Source organism: Pinus tabuliformis, chromosome 4_2, assembly GCF_031772625.1.
Source record: "Pinus tabuliformis cultivar Carrire ecotype Pingquan chromosome 4_2, CPIR1, whole genome shotgun sequence".
Classification (NCBI taxonomy): Eukaryota; Viridiplantae; Streptophyta; class Pinopsida; order Pinales; family Pinaceae; genus Pinus; species Pinus tabuliformis.
Window position 1 is genome coordinate 968,815,772 of NC_142304.1, and position 12,983 is coordinate 968,828,754.

Here is a 12,983-nt window from a genome sequence, read left to right on the forward strand (position 1 = left end):
ATTGAATCCAGAGTTGGATTATGTCCCCCACAACCTACATAACACGGACAAGTCACCGTTTGAACTGACGTGACCCAACAGCTTACGCATCACCGTTAAGCTGCCTTTGTTGACCGTTACTTGACCCTCGTTGACCGGAGGTACAGATGACGTGGATGGCTGAACAAATAGCACAGGAACCTCGAGCACCTTGATTCCTAAGTGCCCATGTGGCTCATTTGGCAAAATGACACGTGGAACCTTGAGATTAACAAAAAGGCTGCGGGATCATCAGATGGCTGCGGAATCAGCAGATGGCTGCGGAATGCCTGTAAATATGTCAAAATCTAAACAAAACAGTCACACATTAGCAAAATTCCTTAATCATGCTTAAAGCCATATAATGTAATGATCTGGGTTGGTTTGCAAGGAAAATGAGGCAAAAGTGAGAGATGAATGAGGGAAAATTGTAGGTAATGGTGGATAATCAAGTGTAAAGTAGAGGCTCTACATACCCCCACTACGAGGGCATTGCATGTCCTCATGCAATCAAAAACATTGCTCAGTCCACCTGCTGGGATGCCTCTGCCAAGACATCCAACCTTCTCTTCTTTCTCTGCGTGGCCACATTGACTCTTGGCCTTTTCATCAAACACCTGAATTTCAGATTGATTAAAGCTCTGTTTAATTTTCTGCATCTCTTCTTGAGATTTTTGTTTTCCTTTTGCCATAGGCCCATATGAAGCATGGTGTTATCTTGGACCATCTTGTCCACATTGCCCTGTATCTTCAGTTTTTCATTTTCTTGTTTAATGTGGCGATTTAGTACCTCCAGCTCAAATATTTCCTGCTTCAGTGATTGGACTTTCTGCTCCAAAGGTTGAGCAGTGCTTGGACCAGCGGCTGCTTGTTCTAGTGTCTCCAGGTAATTATAAACTTTCTGCTGATCAGGGTCAACCTCAGGTGACTTCTTAGGACTAGGCTCATACTGAAATTCAGATCCATGTTCATATTCAGGTTCATGCTCAAAAGGACTTTCCTCACGTGGAGGACTGGTCTCAACATACGCAGCGTGTGAAGGGCTTTTCTCAAAGTCAGGACTTGTAGTACCTTTTTGAGGTGTGCTCAAGTCAATAAAGAATGACTGTTTACCCTTTGTGGCCCCTACTTTTCTTTGTAACCTGCTGCTTCTTCTTACGGTGGTGGTACTCTGTTTTTCTTTTTGTGCCTTTTGTTTTTTTTTTTCCACCTTCTTGGAAAGGGCAGTTTCATGGAGTTTGGCCATTCTTTGTGCTAAGGGCTGAGTATCTTCTTCACTAGAGTTCTCAGGAGTAGCGTAAGTTTCTTGAGCTACAGCTTTGCCTTTATCTTTCTCTTGTTTCATCCTACTCTCTTTTCTCTTTTGAGCAACTTCTTGGGGAAGTTTTGAAAGGGTTTCTGTGATGATTCCTTGAGCTGTTTGATTAGTGTCCACAGCAGGCTCAGGATCAATTTCATGTTCAGAATGATGTACATCAGTTTCTTCTTCAATCTGTTCTTGGACAGTTTCCTCTTGGACAACAGTTTCAGGGGTAGCCTCTTTTCTTTTTCTTCTACTCTTTCTAGGCACAGAGGTTTCTCCTGCTTCTTCAAAATGGTTTCTCACAAGAAATTTCTCCCAGGTATTTCTTTTTGCTTTCAACTGTTCCTCAACTAGCATCTTAACAAGACCATGATGGTACATATGTGGTTCAATGTTTGTTGGGTTCCTTTGGGCAATTGAACACATTTTTCTAAGACTTGAGAGTAGAAAATATGGAAGGTTAATATCATCTCCTAAGAAATGCATCATGACTTTGGCATGGTAAACATATAAAACTCCAAACCTTCCCTCACAAGTAAAGAATTTTTGCACTAATAACAGTAAAGTTGTCCATTCTTCCTTGACATAAGTAACAGGAATCCCTTTTGTAAAAATGCTGGTATCCATACCTGGGTTCTTTAAGATTTGCTTCCACTGTTGGTCTTGTACTGATCGATTTTTAAACCATCTTTCTCCAGTTTGTGGGAGTGAAGTGGCCTGTGCTATACTGCTCTCAGTGACTGTAAAATTCAGGTCCCCTATCTCCACTTGATTGTCTTTGTCTCTGAAGGAACGTGCAAAGGCCTTCGTAACCTCTTTGTGGTAACCTCTGAATTTCTGGATGCATTGGAGCCAGTTTTCTTTCTGCAAAGCCTCTTCAACTTGAGGATATCCCTCCAAAAATTTTGAACCCTCGGGTTCTGCTCTCAAGAGTTTACCCATTGGCTCTACGGCTCTGTTTTAAAACTTTTTGAAAAAAAAGGTTACACGGCTTCAACAGTGGCCTTCACACAGTAAATTTACGGTTCTACTGTAACAGCCGTAACACTGATAATCAGAGTTAGCAGAGAGGAAGACGTAAAACAGAGTATGGCTAAGGTAGCAGCGTAGTGAGCACAGCGGAATAGGAACTGTGGAAATGAAACAGCGTGAATGGAATGATACGAGAGTATGAGGGTTATGAAATGATGGGTAGAAACGGTTAGGTCCTTGGGCTTCGGTCATGGGTTTACACTTGGCTGCGGGAATTATGACGCAGAGAGACGTAGTACAGTAGTCTACGTCACTTAGGTAGGAAAACCTTAATGGAAGAGCAGCCGCAATCGAGTTTCAAAATCGTGATGAACATGACCGATAAGTGTGGGGAATACGTGGATCTTTGGTCGTATGATGGGAAAAACTGGTAATCATTACATTAAATGGCAAGAAACATAACCCCGGAAACTTTGCAAAATGAGATAACCGTAAGTTTAAGATTTAGATCATACCTCAGATCCGCGCTTGGATTGCCTTTGATTATTTTCCACTAACCCTTCATTGTTTTATTACTGTTGCATGACCCTTTTCCACTTATTGTTGATGACTTCTGAACTGTAAATTTCTTTTCAAACAGACTGTGTTTTTTTTTATGCAGGTGCAGAGAGCTGCAGAATCTTTAGATGGCTGCAGAATCTCCAGATGGTTGCGGAATCTGCAGTGGTACCCTTCGGCTGCACAAAATAACTTTAGTTGTCTAAAAAAAATGACTTTATTGATGGAATGAAATGTAATGAATGGATGGATGGATGGAAAGAAATGAGGTGAGGTGAGAGTGATTAAATGAATGAGATAGTGAATGAGGTGGATGAAATGGCGAAATGAGATGGAAGAGAGAGAGATTTTTTTTTTGGAAAACATGAGGTGTCAGGTAACCCTGATTTTCACCTCAGGTTTTCTGCATGAGACTGCCAATCAGAGATTAGTTTTCAGGCTCATACATTTTTTTTTTTTCTTTTTCTTTTTTTTTCTTTTTTTTTTTTCAAAAACCAAAGATTAGGCTGATGGACGAGAAGAATCCTTCTCCACCATCCTGATTGCAGAATCTTCTTTAAACAACTTGACAAACTCTTCTTTTGAGAATGGCTTTTGGTAGATTTTCAAGCGATGGCCATTCACAATAAGAGGAGTATGAAATTCATCAATAGTTTTCACTCTAACTGCTCCATTGCTAAAGACTTCATCAATCTCATATGGCCCAAGCCAATGAGTTTGAAACTTTCCTTTGAAGTCTTTGAACTTTGAATCAAACAATAGAGCCCAATCTCCTTTCTGAAACTTTCTTTCTTTGATATGACAATCATGCCATTTAGATCTTTGGTGCTAAACTAGATCGGTCCTTAGAATTGCATCTTGTCTTATTTCATCTAGCTCATTTAGCTGGTCCATTCTGTGTCTTTGAGCTTCTGAGAGGCTCATTCCCAATTGGACTACCATCTTGAAGGTCTTGATTTGGAACTCAATGGGGAGCAGGACTTCCTTCCCATAAACAAGTTCATAGGGAGAATGTCCTGTTGTGTTCTTCCATGTAGTTCTATAGGCCCATAAGGCTTCAGGGAGCCTTTCCGCCCAATCTCTTCTATGAAGATGAACATTCTTGGTGATAATGCCTTCAAGAACTTTATTGGTAGATTCCACTTGGCCATTGGATTGCGGATGGTAGGGAGTGGATGTTCTGTGCTTGATCTTATATTCCTCCATCAGCTTCTCCATCAATTTAGATGTAAACTGGCTGCCCTGATCTGTCACAATTTCCCTTGGGACACCAAAACGAGTGAAAATATCCTTAAAAAGAAATTGAAAAACTGAATTTTCAGTGGCAGAAGGCAATGCTTTTGCTTCTACCCACTTAGTAACATAATCAGTACAAACCAGTATATACTTCTTTTGCTTTGATGGTGGATTAATTGGTCCAACGAAATCTAGAGCCCATTTCTCAAAGGGTTCGATGCATACCTGAGGCTGTAGAGGCATTTCATTTGAAGGAGTTGGTTTCCCAACTCTTTGGCAGCTGTCACACCTTCTAACATACTGTTTTGCATCTTTAAAGAGAGAAGGCCAATAATATCCTAGAGAAAGGATTTTATAGGTTGTCCTCTTGTCAGCAAAGTGCCCGCCGCATGGTTCATCATGACATGCCTTAAGGATGTCAGGCATTTCATCTTCCCGAACACACCTTCTGATTATACAATCTGGCCCTGTTTTGAACAATTCATTAGAAATCCAAGAATAATGTGCACTCTCCTGAATGATTTTCCTTTTCTCATTAGGAAATAAGTGTAGAGGAAGCTTCCCTGTAACAAGATAATTAGCCATATCTGCATACCAAGGAGTCTTGGTAGTCACTGCAAATAAGTATTCATCTGGAAACTTATCTTCTACTGGAGAATCTTCATTAGTGTTTTGGATTCTAGACAAGAAATCAGCTACTGTGTTTTGTTTTCCAGGTCTATCTAACACAGTAATGTTGAATTCTTGTAAAAGAAAAAGCCATCTTGTAACTCTACCATTAGTGACAGGTTTGTTCATTAAATATCTTATGGCAGAGTGATCAGTATGGACAAAGGTTTCATAGCCGGTTATGTAGTGTCTAAACTTGTTGATTGCATGTACCACAGCTAAGAACTCTTTTTCTGTAACAGTATAATTTAACTCAGTGGGAGTCAAATTCTTACTTGTGTAATAAATGGCATAAGGGATCAAATCCTTTTGTCCCAAAACAGCTCCTAGAGCTGTATCTGAAGCATCAGTAGAAATGTGGAAAGGGAGTTTCCAGTTTGGCCCCCTTAAGATGGGTGCTTCAGATATTCTAGTCTTTAAAGCTTCAAAGGCAGATTGACACTTAGGATCCCATTTGAACTCACAGTCCTTGGTAAGCAATTTGAAAAGAGGGGATGCTATCTTAGTGAAGTTTTCAATAAATCTTCTGTAATACCCAGTAAACCCAAGAAAACTTCTAACATCCTTCTGGAAATTTGGAACAGGTAACTTAGAGATGACTTCAACTTTGGATCTATCAACCTTAATCCCATCTCCTGAAATATGATGTCCTAAAACAATCCCTTCAGTAAACATCATAAAACACTTTTCATGACTTAAAGAAAGATTTGTTTCCTTACATCTTACCAGTACTTTTTCCAAATTTTCCAAAGCTTCTTCAAATGTATTACCATAAACTGTGAAATCGTCCATGTATACCTCTACACAATCATGAATCAGATCTGAAAAGATTCCTAATACAGCCCTTTGAAATGTAGCGGGTGCATTGCACAATCCAAAAGGGAGTACTCGGTAGGCAAAAGTTCCCAAAGGACAAGTAAATGTGGTTTTGTCTTGATCTTCAGGTGCTACCTGAATTTGATTATACCCACTAAAACCATCCAAGAATGAGAAATACTTTTTACCCGCTAAAGTGTCTAGTACCTGATCAATAAAAGGTAGAGGGAAATGATCCTTTAAGGTTGCCTTGTTCAATTCTCGATAATCAATGCAAACTCTCCATTTACCATTCTTTTTGGGCACTATAACCAAGGGAGAAACCCATTGGCTATCTGAAATGGGGTAAATGAAGTTTACCTTGAGCAATTTCTGGAGTTCTTCTTTCACGATTTCCCTAAGGTTTGGATTCATCCTTCTTTGTGGTTGCCTAATAGGTCTGTTGTTTTCTTCAATGTAGATGTGATGAATACAAGTCTTAGGATCGATTCCTTTCATGTCAGTGTATTCCCATGCAAAGGCAGTGGAATGTTTTTGCAACAGTTTAGTTAATTCTTCTTGTTGTGGTCTTCCCAAGTTTTTGTTAATGTTCAATGTTTTTCCTGGAAGGATTTCAACTGTAGAACTACCAAACTCTTCCATTGAGAAGAGAGACATCTGTCTAGAGGAGAGATATTCAATGTCTGCATCTAACTGAAACTGTGTAAAGTCATATTCTAAAGGTAGTTCAAAATTTTCTAATGTATTTAGAATTTGACTATCCTCACTGATCTCAGAGATGGTTAGAACAGGTTGAATAGTATCCTCATCATCAACCCACTCATCTTCTCCTATTTCTGTTATTGCCTTTGCTGGAGGATACAAGTTGAATTTCTTGGTGGAATTACCATCTGATATATACATGTCCCCAGACCTACAGCTTATGAAAGCATCAGCTGTGGCCAGCCAAGGTCTTCCTAAAATAAGAGGATGTCCTCCTAGATTGTTCTTGGGAGTTAAAATCATAAAATCAACTGGATATTCCCAAGAATCTAGAGAGACTAGAATATCTTCCAATACACCATCAGGTTTAATGATTGATCTATCTGCAAGTTGCAGTAAAGTAGGTGTAAAGAGAAGGTTAGGAAGCTTTAACTGATCCATGGTCTGTCTACTCATGATGTTGATCGCGGCTCCTAAGTCAATCAAAGTATTTGGGATTTCAACCCCATTAATATGAGTTTTGACAATAGGGCTACCGGGATCTACATATTTTTGCATGGTAATCTTACCCATCATTATGTCTGCAATTTTTCCAACTAGATGTATCCTTTTAGTATCTCTGGTTCTTTTTCCTGTTTTCTTCAAACTCAACTCCTTTATTGTCTTCGCTAGAATGGGAATTTCTTTAATGGCTTGTAACAAGGGGATCTTGATACAGACATTCTTCAATTCATCTAGGAAACTATAGTCAGGCACCCATATCTGCTTTTCCACTCCTTTGTCAATTTGTAATCTTTCAGGAAAAGGAGGTGTAGCTAAAGGTGTAGGTTGCTCAACTATGGGAGTTGTAGAGGTTGATTCTTTTTCTTTTTCTTTTTGGATATTTTGGTTTTGAAGTGATACTTCAGAACCTTTATTGACTTTGAGAGATTCTTCCTCAGAAATGCTTGGTTGTTGAATACTTGTAGAAGGTTGATCTAAGATTCTACCTGATCTGAGTTGTACTTCATTGAGAGGAACAACCATATAGGTAGGGAATGGTTGACCTTCCATCATGTAAGCATTTTGAGGGTTCCTATTATTTGGATTTGGTAATGGCTGAGAGGGAAGTTGATTTGATTTCTACTGGGATTGAAGTGATAGTTGAGAATTTTGATTTTGTGGAGGAGGTTGTTGTTGTTGAGGGTATGGCAATGATAGTTGTTGACCTTGGTTTGGAAGTTGTGGAGCTTGCTGATTCTGAAATGATGGATGATATTGATAGAATTGAGCAAATCTCCCATAATGATTTTGCATGCTTTGCATCCATGCTTGAAAATCATTTTGAGGTTGAGGCCAAGGTTTTTGCCAAGGATTCCAATTTGGTTGGGATTAAGAATTCATAGAGTTGTTAAACCCTTGATTATGTTGTCCTTGCCAAGGTCTCCTTGCAATAAAACAGAGAGATTCAAGTGTATCTGGATCCTCTTGAAAGACTGCTTTGAGGCCAGGAATTGAAGGACAATCCTTGGTCTCATGAGTTTCTGAGCAAATTACACATGTTTCTACAACGTGTGCATCTAAGGGACATTCCCTTAAAGCATGTTTCTTTCTACATTTCGGGCAAAAGATAGCCAAAGCCTCAGCTTCTGCTTTTTGTTTATTGTGAATCTTAAGGGTATCAAGTTGTTCACTAAGACTCCCTAAGATGTCAGTTTTAAATTCATCAAGCATACTGCTGATTTCAGCCCTACTCACTGATCCTGTTGCAGATTTATTTGCCCTAAGGAGAGAAGGATCTCTAGGCCCTTTTTGAGTTTTTGATTTGCCCCTTGAGAGATGGATACAAAGTTCTGCTATATCATTGAGAGCAAGTTGAGAAATATCCCCTTTCCCCATCATGTTTAAGATTTCTATCCATTCATCCCTAATGGCTTTTAATAAGAGGGCTTTTAAGGTCTCTTCATCCAAGGTATTCATTTTTGCTCTTTTCAAGTTATATTGAAATCTTTCAAGTAAATCTTCTAAACTCTCATCTTCTTTTTGTATCATTTTAAAAACCTCGTCCTTGTGATTAGTAGGCATACAATAGTCTAAATACCTATCCAAAAATGTCTGTTTCATTTCATCCCAAGTCCTAATGGATTGAGTGAGTAACCCCATGAACCATTTCGAGGCTTGATCCTTCAGTGTTGAAGGGAACAACTTGAGTTTCTGAGAGTCATCCAGGTAGTCATAAGTTCGACATACCACTTCAAACTCAAATAAGAATGTTTCAGGGTCCTCATTCCTTAACCCATGGAAGTTAGGGAGGACAGATGGCGATATGTTTTTCATGGTGGCTCGGGAATCCTCATTAACAATGGGAAACCCAAATGAATTATCCCCATCTCTATTTCCTCCTCCAAGGGGACCTCTGCCTCCATTATTGTTATTGTTGTTTCTTCCTCCTCCTCTACCTCTACCTCTACCACCTCCTTCTTCCTCTGCCATGATGATTCTCCTAGGGATTTCAAAATCTTCTGGTTCCTCTACAAAAGGTGAATGAGAAGAGATTTCTCCTTCTTCTTCAGATGATTCCAATTCCTCAATTACAATTGGTCTTTCTGTAGGAGAAAGAGAAGAGTCTCTTCCTGGTTCAAACTCAATAGAAGGTGTAGGAGAGTCAACTCTTGGCTCTTGAATTCCAGGAATTCTAGGACTAGGAGTTTCGGATGGAGATAAGGGGGGTGTCTCTTGTCTATCCCTTGAAGCAGATGGACTTGTAAAAATTGAACTTCGAGCTCTAGCTAAAAACCTTCCTCTAGAATCTCTAGCTCTATGCATGTCATTTTTTATTATTTTTCTTCAAGTCAAGTTAATAGTTCTTTTTCTGATCTTCCAGTTCACTCTAGGTGCAAGAAGAGAGCATACTCAAGAAACTATCAAATCAATAACTTTCTCTTTTCTGATCCTCCAGATCACCTTGCAGTGCAAGAGGAGAGCATACTTTGATAGGTTATCAACTTCTTTCCTTGAAATTTTTATGTTTTTTTTTTTCTAAGAATATGGCTACTTAATTTCACTTCCCCGGCAACGGCGCCAAAATGTTTAGTCAATTTAGTGTTCCTAAATTGATGTCATTAATTGTCAACCCGGGGCTCGTAAGCTGATGAAGTGAAGGTGTACTATATGTACTTAAGCAACCTCTTAGAGCTTTTTGTCGTTTGGGGTGTTGTTTGTGGTTAATTTATCTTCCTAAGATGGAGTGGTGATTTATAAACAGATGAGTGATGGTGTGTGTAAGGTGAATTCTAGATGAGTGAGGGTGTGTGATCAGTGGTTTCTAACTACTTGCTGAAAAGGAAAAGCTTGAAGGAAATAAATAACTTGAAATGACTTGAAAGCAAAGAACCACTTTCTAATGGCATTAGACACCATTCATGCTGCTGCAAATAAAAGGTAAGAAAATCACTTAAAAGACCAATGATAAAGTTTATCTCTTCCTAACTCTCTGCCTCTAACACATAGTACTGTGTAAGACACGATTAGGAAGTAGCTAAAGATAAGTCTAAGAAATGATAAAAAATGAGAAAAATCTACTTTAAAGACTAGTTATAATGTTTTGCTCTTTCTAACTCTCTGCCTCTAACACATAGTACTGTGTAAAGCACGATTAGAAAGTAGTTAAGGATTAGTCTAAAAAGCACTCAAAGCCAGCTGCAAGTGATTAGTATTCTGATCTCTAAAAGATAGACAATTTTGTGATAAAGAGACCATTCATATGTTAGCAGACAACTTTGAAAATTAAACTAAAAATCAGCTATGAAAATAAAGTAAAGGCAGCAACTTTGAATCTGTCAACTGAAACTACCACTAGATATTAAGCAAATACATAAACACAAAAGCAATCCCGGGTTAAAAATCTGCAAAAGAACAATACTGATCAGTCAAAATGAATGTTGCAAATGAAATAACAATGAAAGTGAATTAAGCTGTACATGTTTCAAGAAAAGAAATGCTGAATGAAAATAAGGAAATGCTGAACATAAAATACTATACAAGGCTAACATGAACAGGGGCCCTCCATTCATATAACCCAAAGAAGACTCAAGGTATTGAAAGCTTCAGAACAGCACTACTTCTATTACTCCATGTGCAGAAAATTACAGTCAAGAGTGCTAGAACAGCACTATTAAAACAGAGTTTTGAAATGCACTAAAATAATAACGAGTTCATAAAACACAGCAACTAAAAAGTAACATTAAGCGTATGCAAACGCTAGTTTTTATAGGCATATGAAAGATGGCCTAATGCGTACAGCTAAAACTGAAAAATAAACTAACTGTCATGCGTAATTAAGGTTTAATAACATGTCATAAGCTTGCGTGGATGAGCTGGAGGTTCTGGTCGTTATGGGCATTGAATCCAGAGTTGGATTATGTCCCCCACAACCTGCATAACACGGACAAGTCACCGTTTGAACTGACGTGACCCAACAGCTTACGCATCACCGTTAAGCTGCATTTGTTGACCGTTACTTGACCCTCGTTGACCGGAGGTACAGATGACGTGGATGGCTGAACAAATAGCACAGGGACCTCGAGCACGTTGATTCCTAAGTGCCCATGTGGCTCATTTGGCAAAATGACACGTGGAACCTTGAGATTAACAAAAAGGCTGCGGGATCATCAGATGGTTGCGGAATCAGCAGATGGCTACGGAATCAGCAGATGGCTGCGGAATGCCTGTAAATATGTCAAAATCTAAACAAAACAGTCACACATTAGCAAAATTCCTTAATCATGCTTAAAGTCATATAATGTAATGATCTGGGTTGGTTTGCAAGGAAAATGAGGCAAAAGTGAGAGATGAATGAGGGAAAACTGTAGGTAATGGTGGATAATCAAGTGTAAAGTAGAGGCTCTACACTTACCTCTCTTGTTCTTTCAGCTATATTCTGCTTTGATTTGTCATATTTTTCTTCAATCGTAGCCAATTTCTCTTTAGCCACCTTTAGTTCTGCCATCTATGCTTCAAGAGCCTCTAGTTCTTTCATCATATTTTGCATGTCAAGGCTGGGTACCTGTTCTGATGTTGTTACTGGTGTTGTCGCTTCTAGAGCTGGTGCTGAGCCTGAAGGGCCTGCCTCTAATGTTTGTCCAATGGAAGGACCTGCTGAAGTAGTTACAAGAGGCACATTTTCAATGGTTGTAGATGTTTGTGCTGGCTGAGTTGGTAATTCTCCTTGTTTTGCCTTTAATGCCACCTCCAAGGCGCCCTCTGTTTCCACCAATCTCTTATGCAAGGTCAAGAGTAGAGCTACCACATCTTGATCTTTCTTTTGTTCTGCAACCCCTTCAGTCTGAGGGTGATGGGTAGGTGGTATTTTGATCTGCTTTCTCAAAGCTGCTATATCCTTATCTTTTTTCTTCATCAATGCCTGCACACCCTTAGGATCATTTGGGTCATGTCCTAGCTCTATAATAATTTCTTCCAAGGACTTGATTCTGTTGTCCTTGGCTTGAGATGAAGCCTTCTCTAATTCTAACTGGGCAGTAGTGTTGTGTAGAGAATTCTGCAAGAGGTGTGCTAATAGAGTTTTATCAGCCAATGTAAAATAGAGCATCTCCCCTGTTTGCTTGTGTAGCTCGATCTGGTCCATGGGGTGGATGTCTTTGGAAAATACCTCAAAGTTAGTTCTGATGTAGTCTGCAGCTGATTGAGGTTGCTGCATATTAGGTCTAAAATGACTAAGAGTCATTTTTCCTTCTTGGATATCATAGGCTGACATGAGCCTTTCTTGATTGGTTGGTGCCATTTTGAGCAGCTGGTTATAGAGCTGGAATCTAACCAGCTCATTTCTTGCTTTTATGTCTGTAAACTGCTTCTTTATGCTAGAATCTGCCTTGGTCCGCTGCCTTGAAGAACTTACTTCTGTTCCTTGTTGCAGTTCTTGGTCTTACTGTAAGGAGCTGGCTGATGTTTCGATACTAGGAGGGAGCATAGTATCAGTTGGTCTTTCAGGCATTTCCTCCTCAGAGAAGGGATTCAGCCTTTGCCTTTTCTCACCTTGCTGATCTGTCGAAGTGGTAGGAGGAGTCTGCTCTTGCCTATCTCTTTTCCTCATTCTTTCCTCGTTTGCAGGTGTCTGTAAGACTGTAGTTTCGACTTTCATCTCCTGCCTTGGAGGGATCTGATCTTGGGTTTGCTGCTCTGTGGAGGCGGGCATTTTAGCCATTTCTTCTTGCTGCTCTACTTGCTGCTCCAAATTGGGAAGCGACTCCTCTTGTTGTACTTCTTTGCCTTTAGCTATATTTGCTGCTTGACCAGTTGCTTTGGCAGACTGCTGGGGAACAGTGGAGGATGAGGCACTTTCTCCAAGATGTCGAGGGGCTGGAGACCAAACCTGTCTAAAATATTCCAAGTCAACTGCTTTTTCTAAATTTTTAATTGCTCTTTCTGCTAATTCTTCTTCAGAATAGTCCTCCACTAATGTGACTTCTTTCCACTCTAGTTGGTTAGCATATTTTTCAATTTGTGGAATGCTAAAGTGATCATAGATAGCAAGCCTATACTTGATTCTTCTGAGGCTTATGAAATGATTAGGGTCATATGGTGCCCAATAGAAGCTTGTTTTCAGCTGGAGGCTTTTTAGGATCTTGTCTGCTTCTCCCCAAGCTTCTTCCCTTTTCTTAAAGATGAATGGACCCAATTGGTGTTTAATTTTCAGCTGTGCTTTCTTATTTAT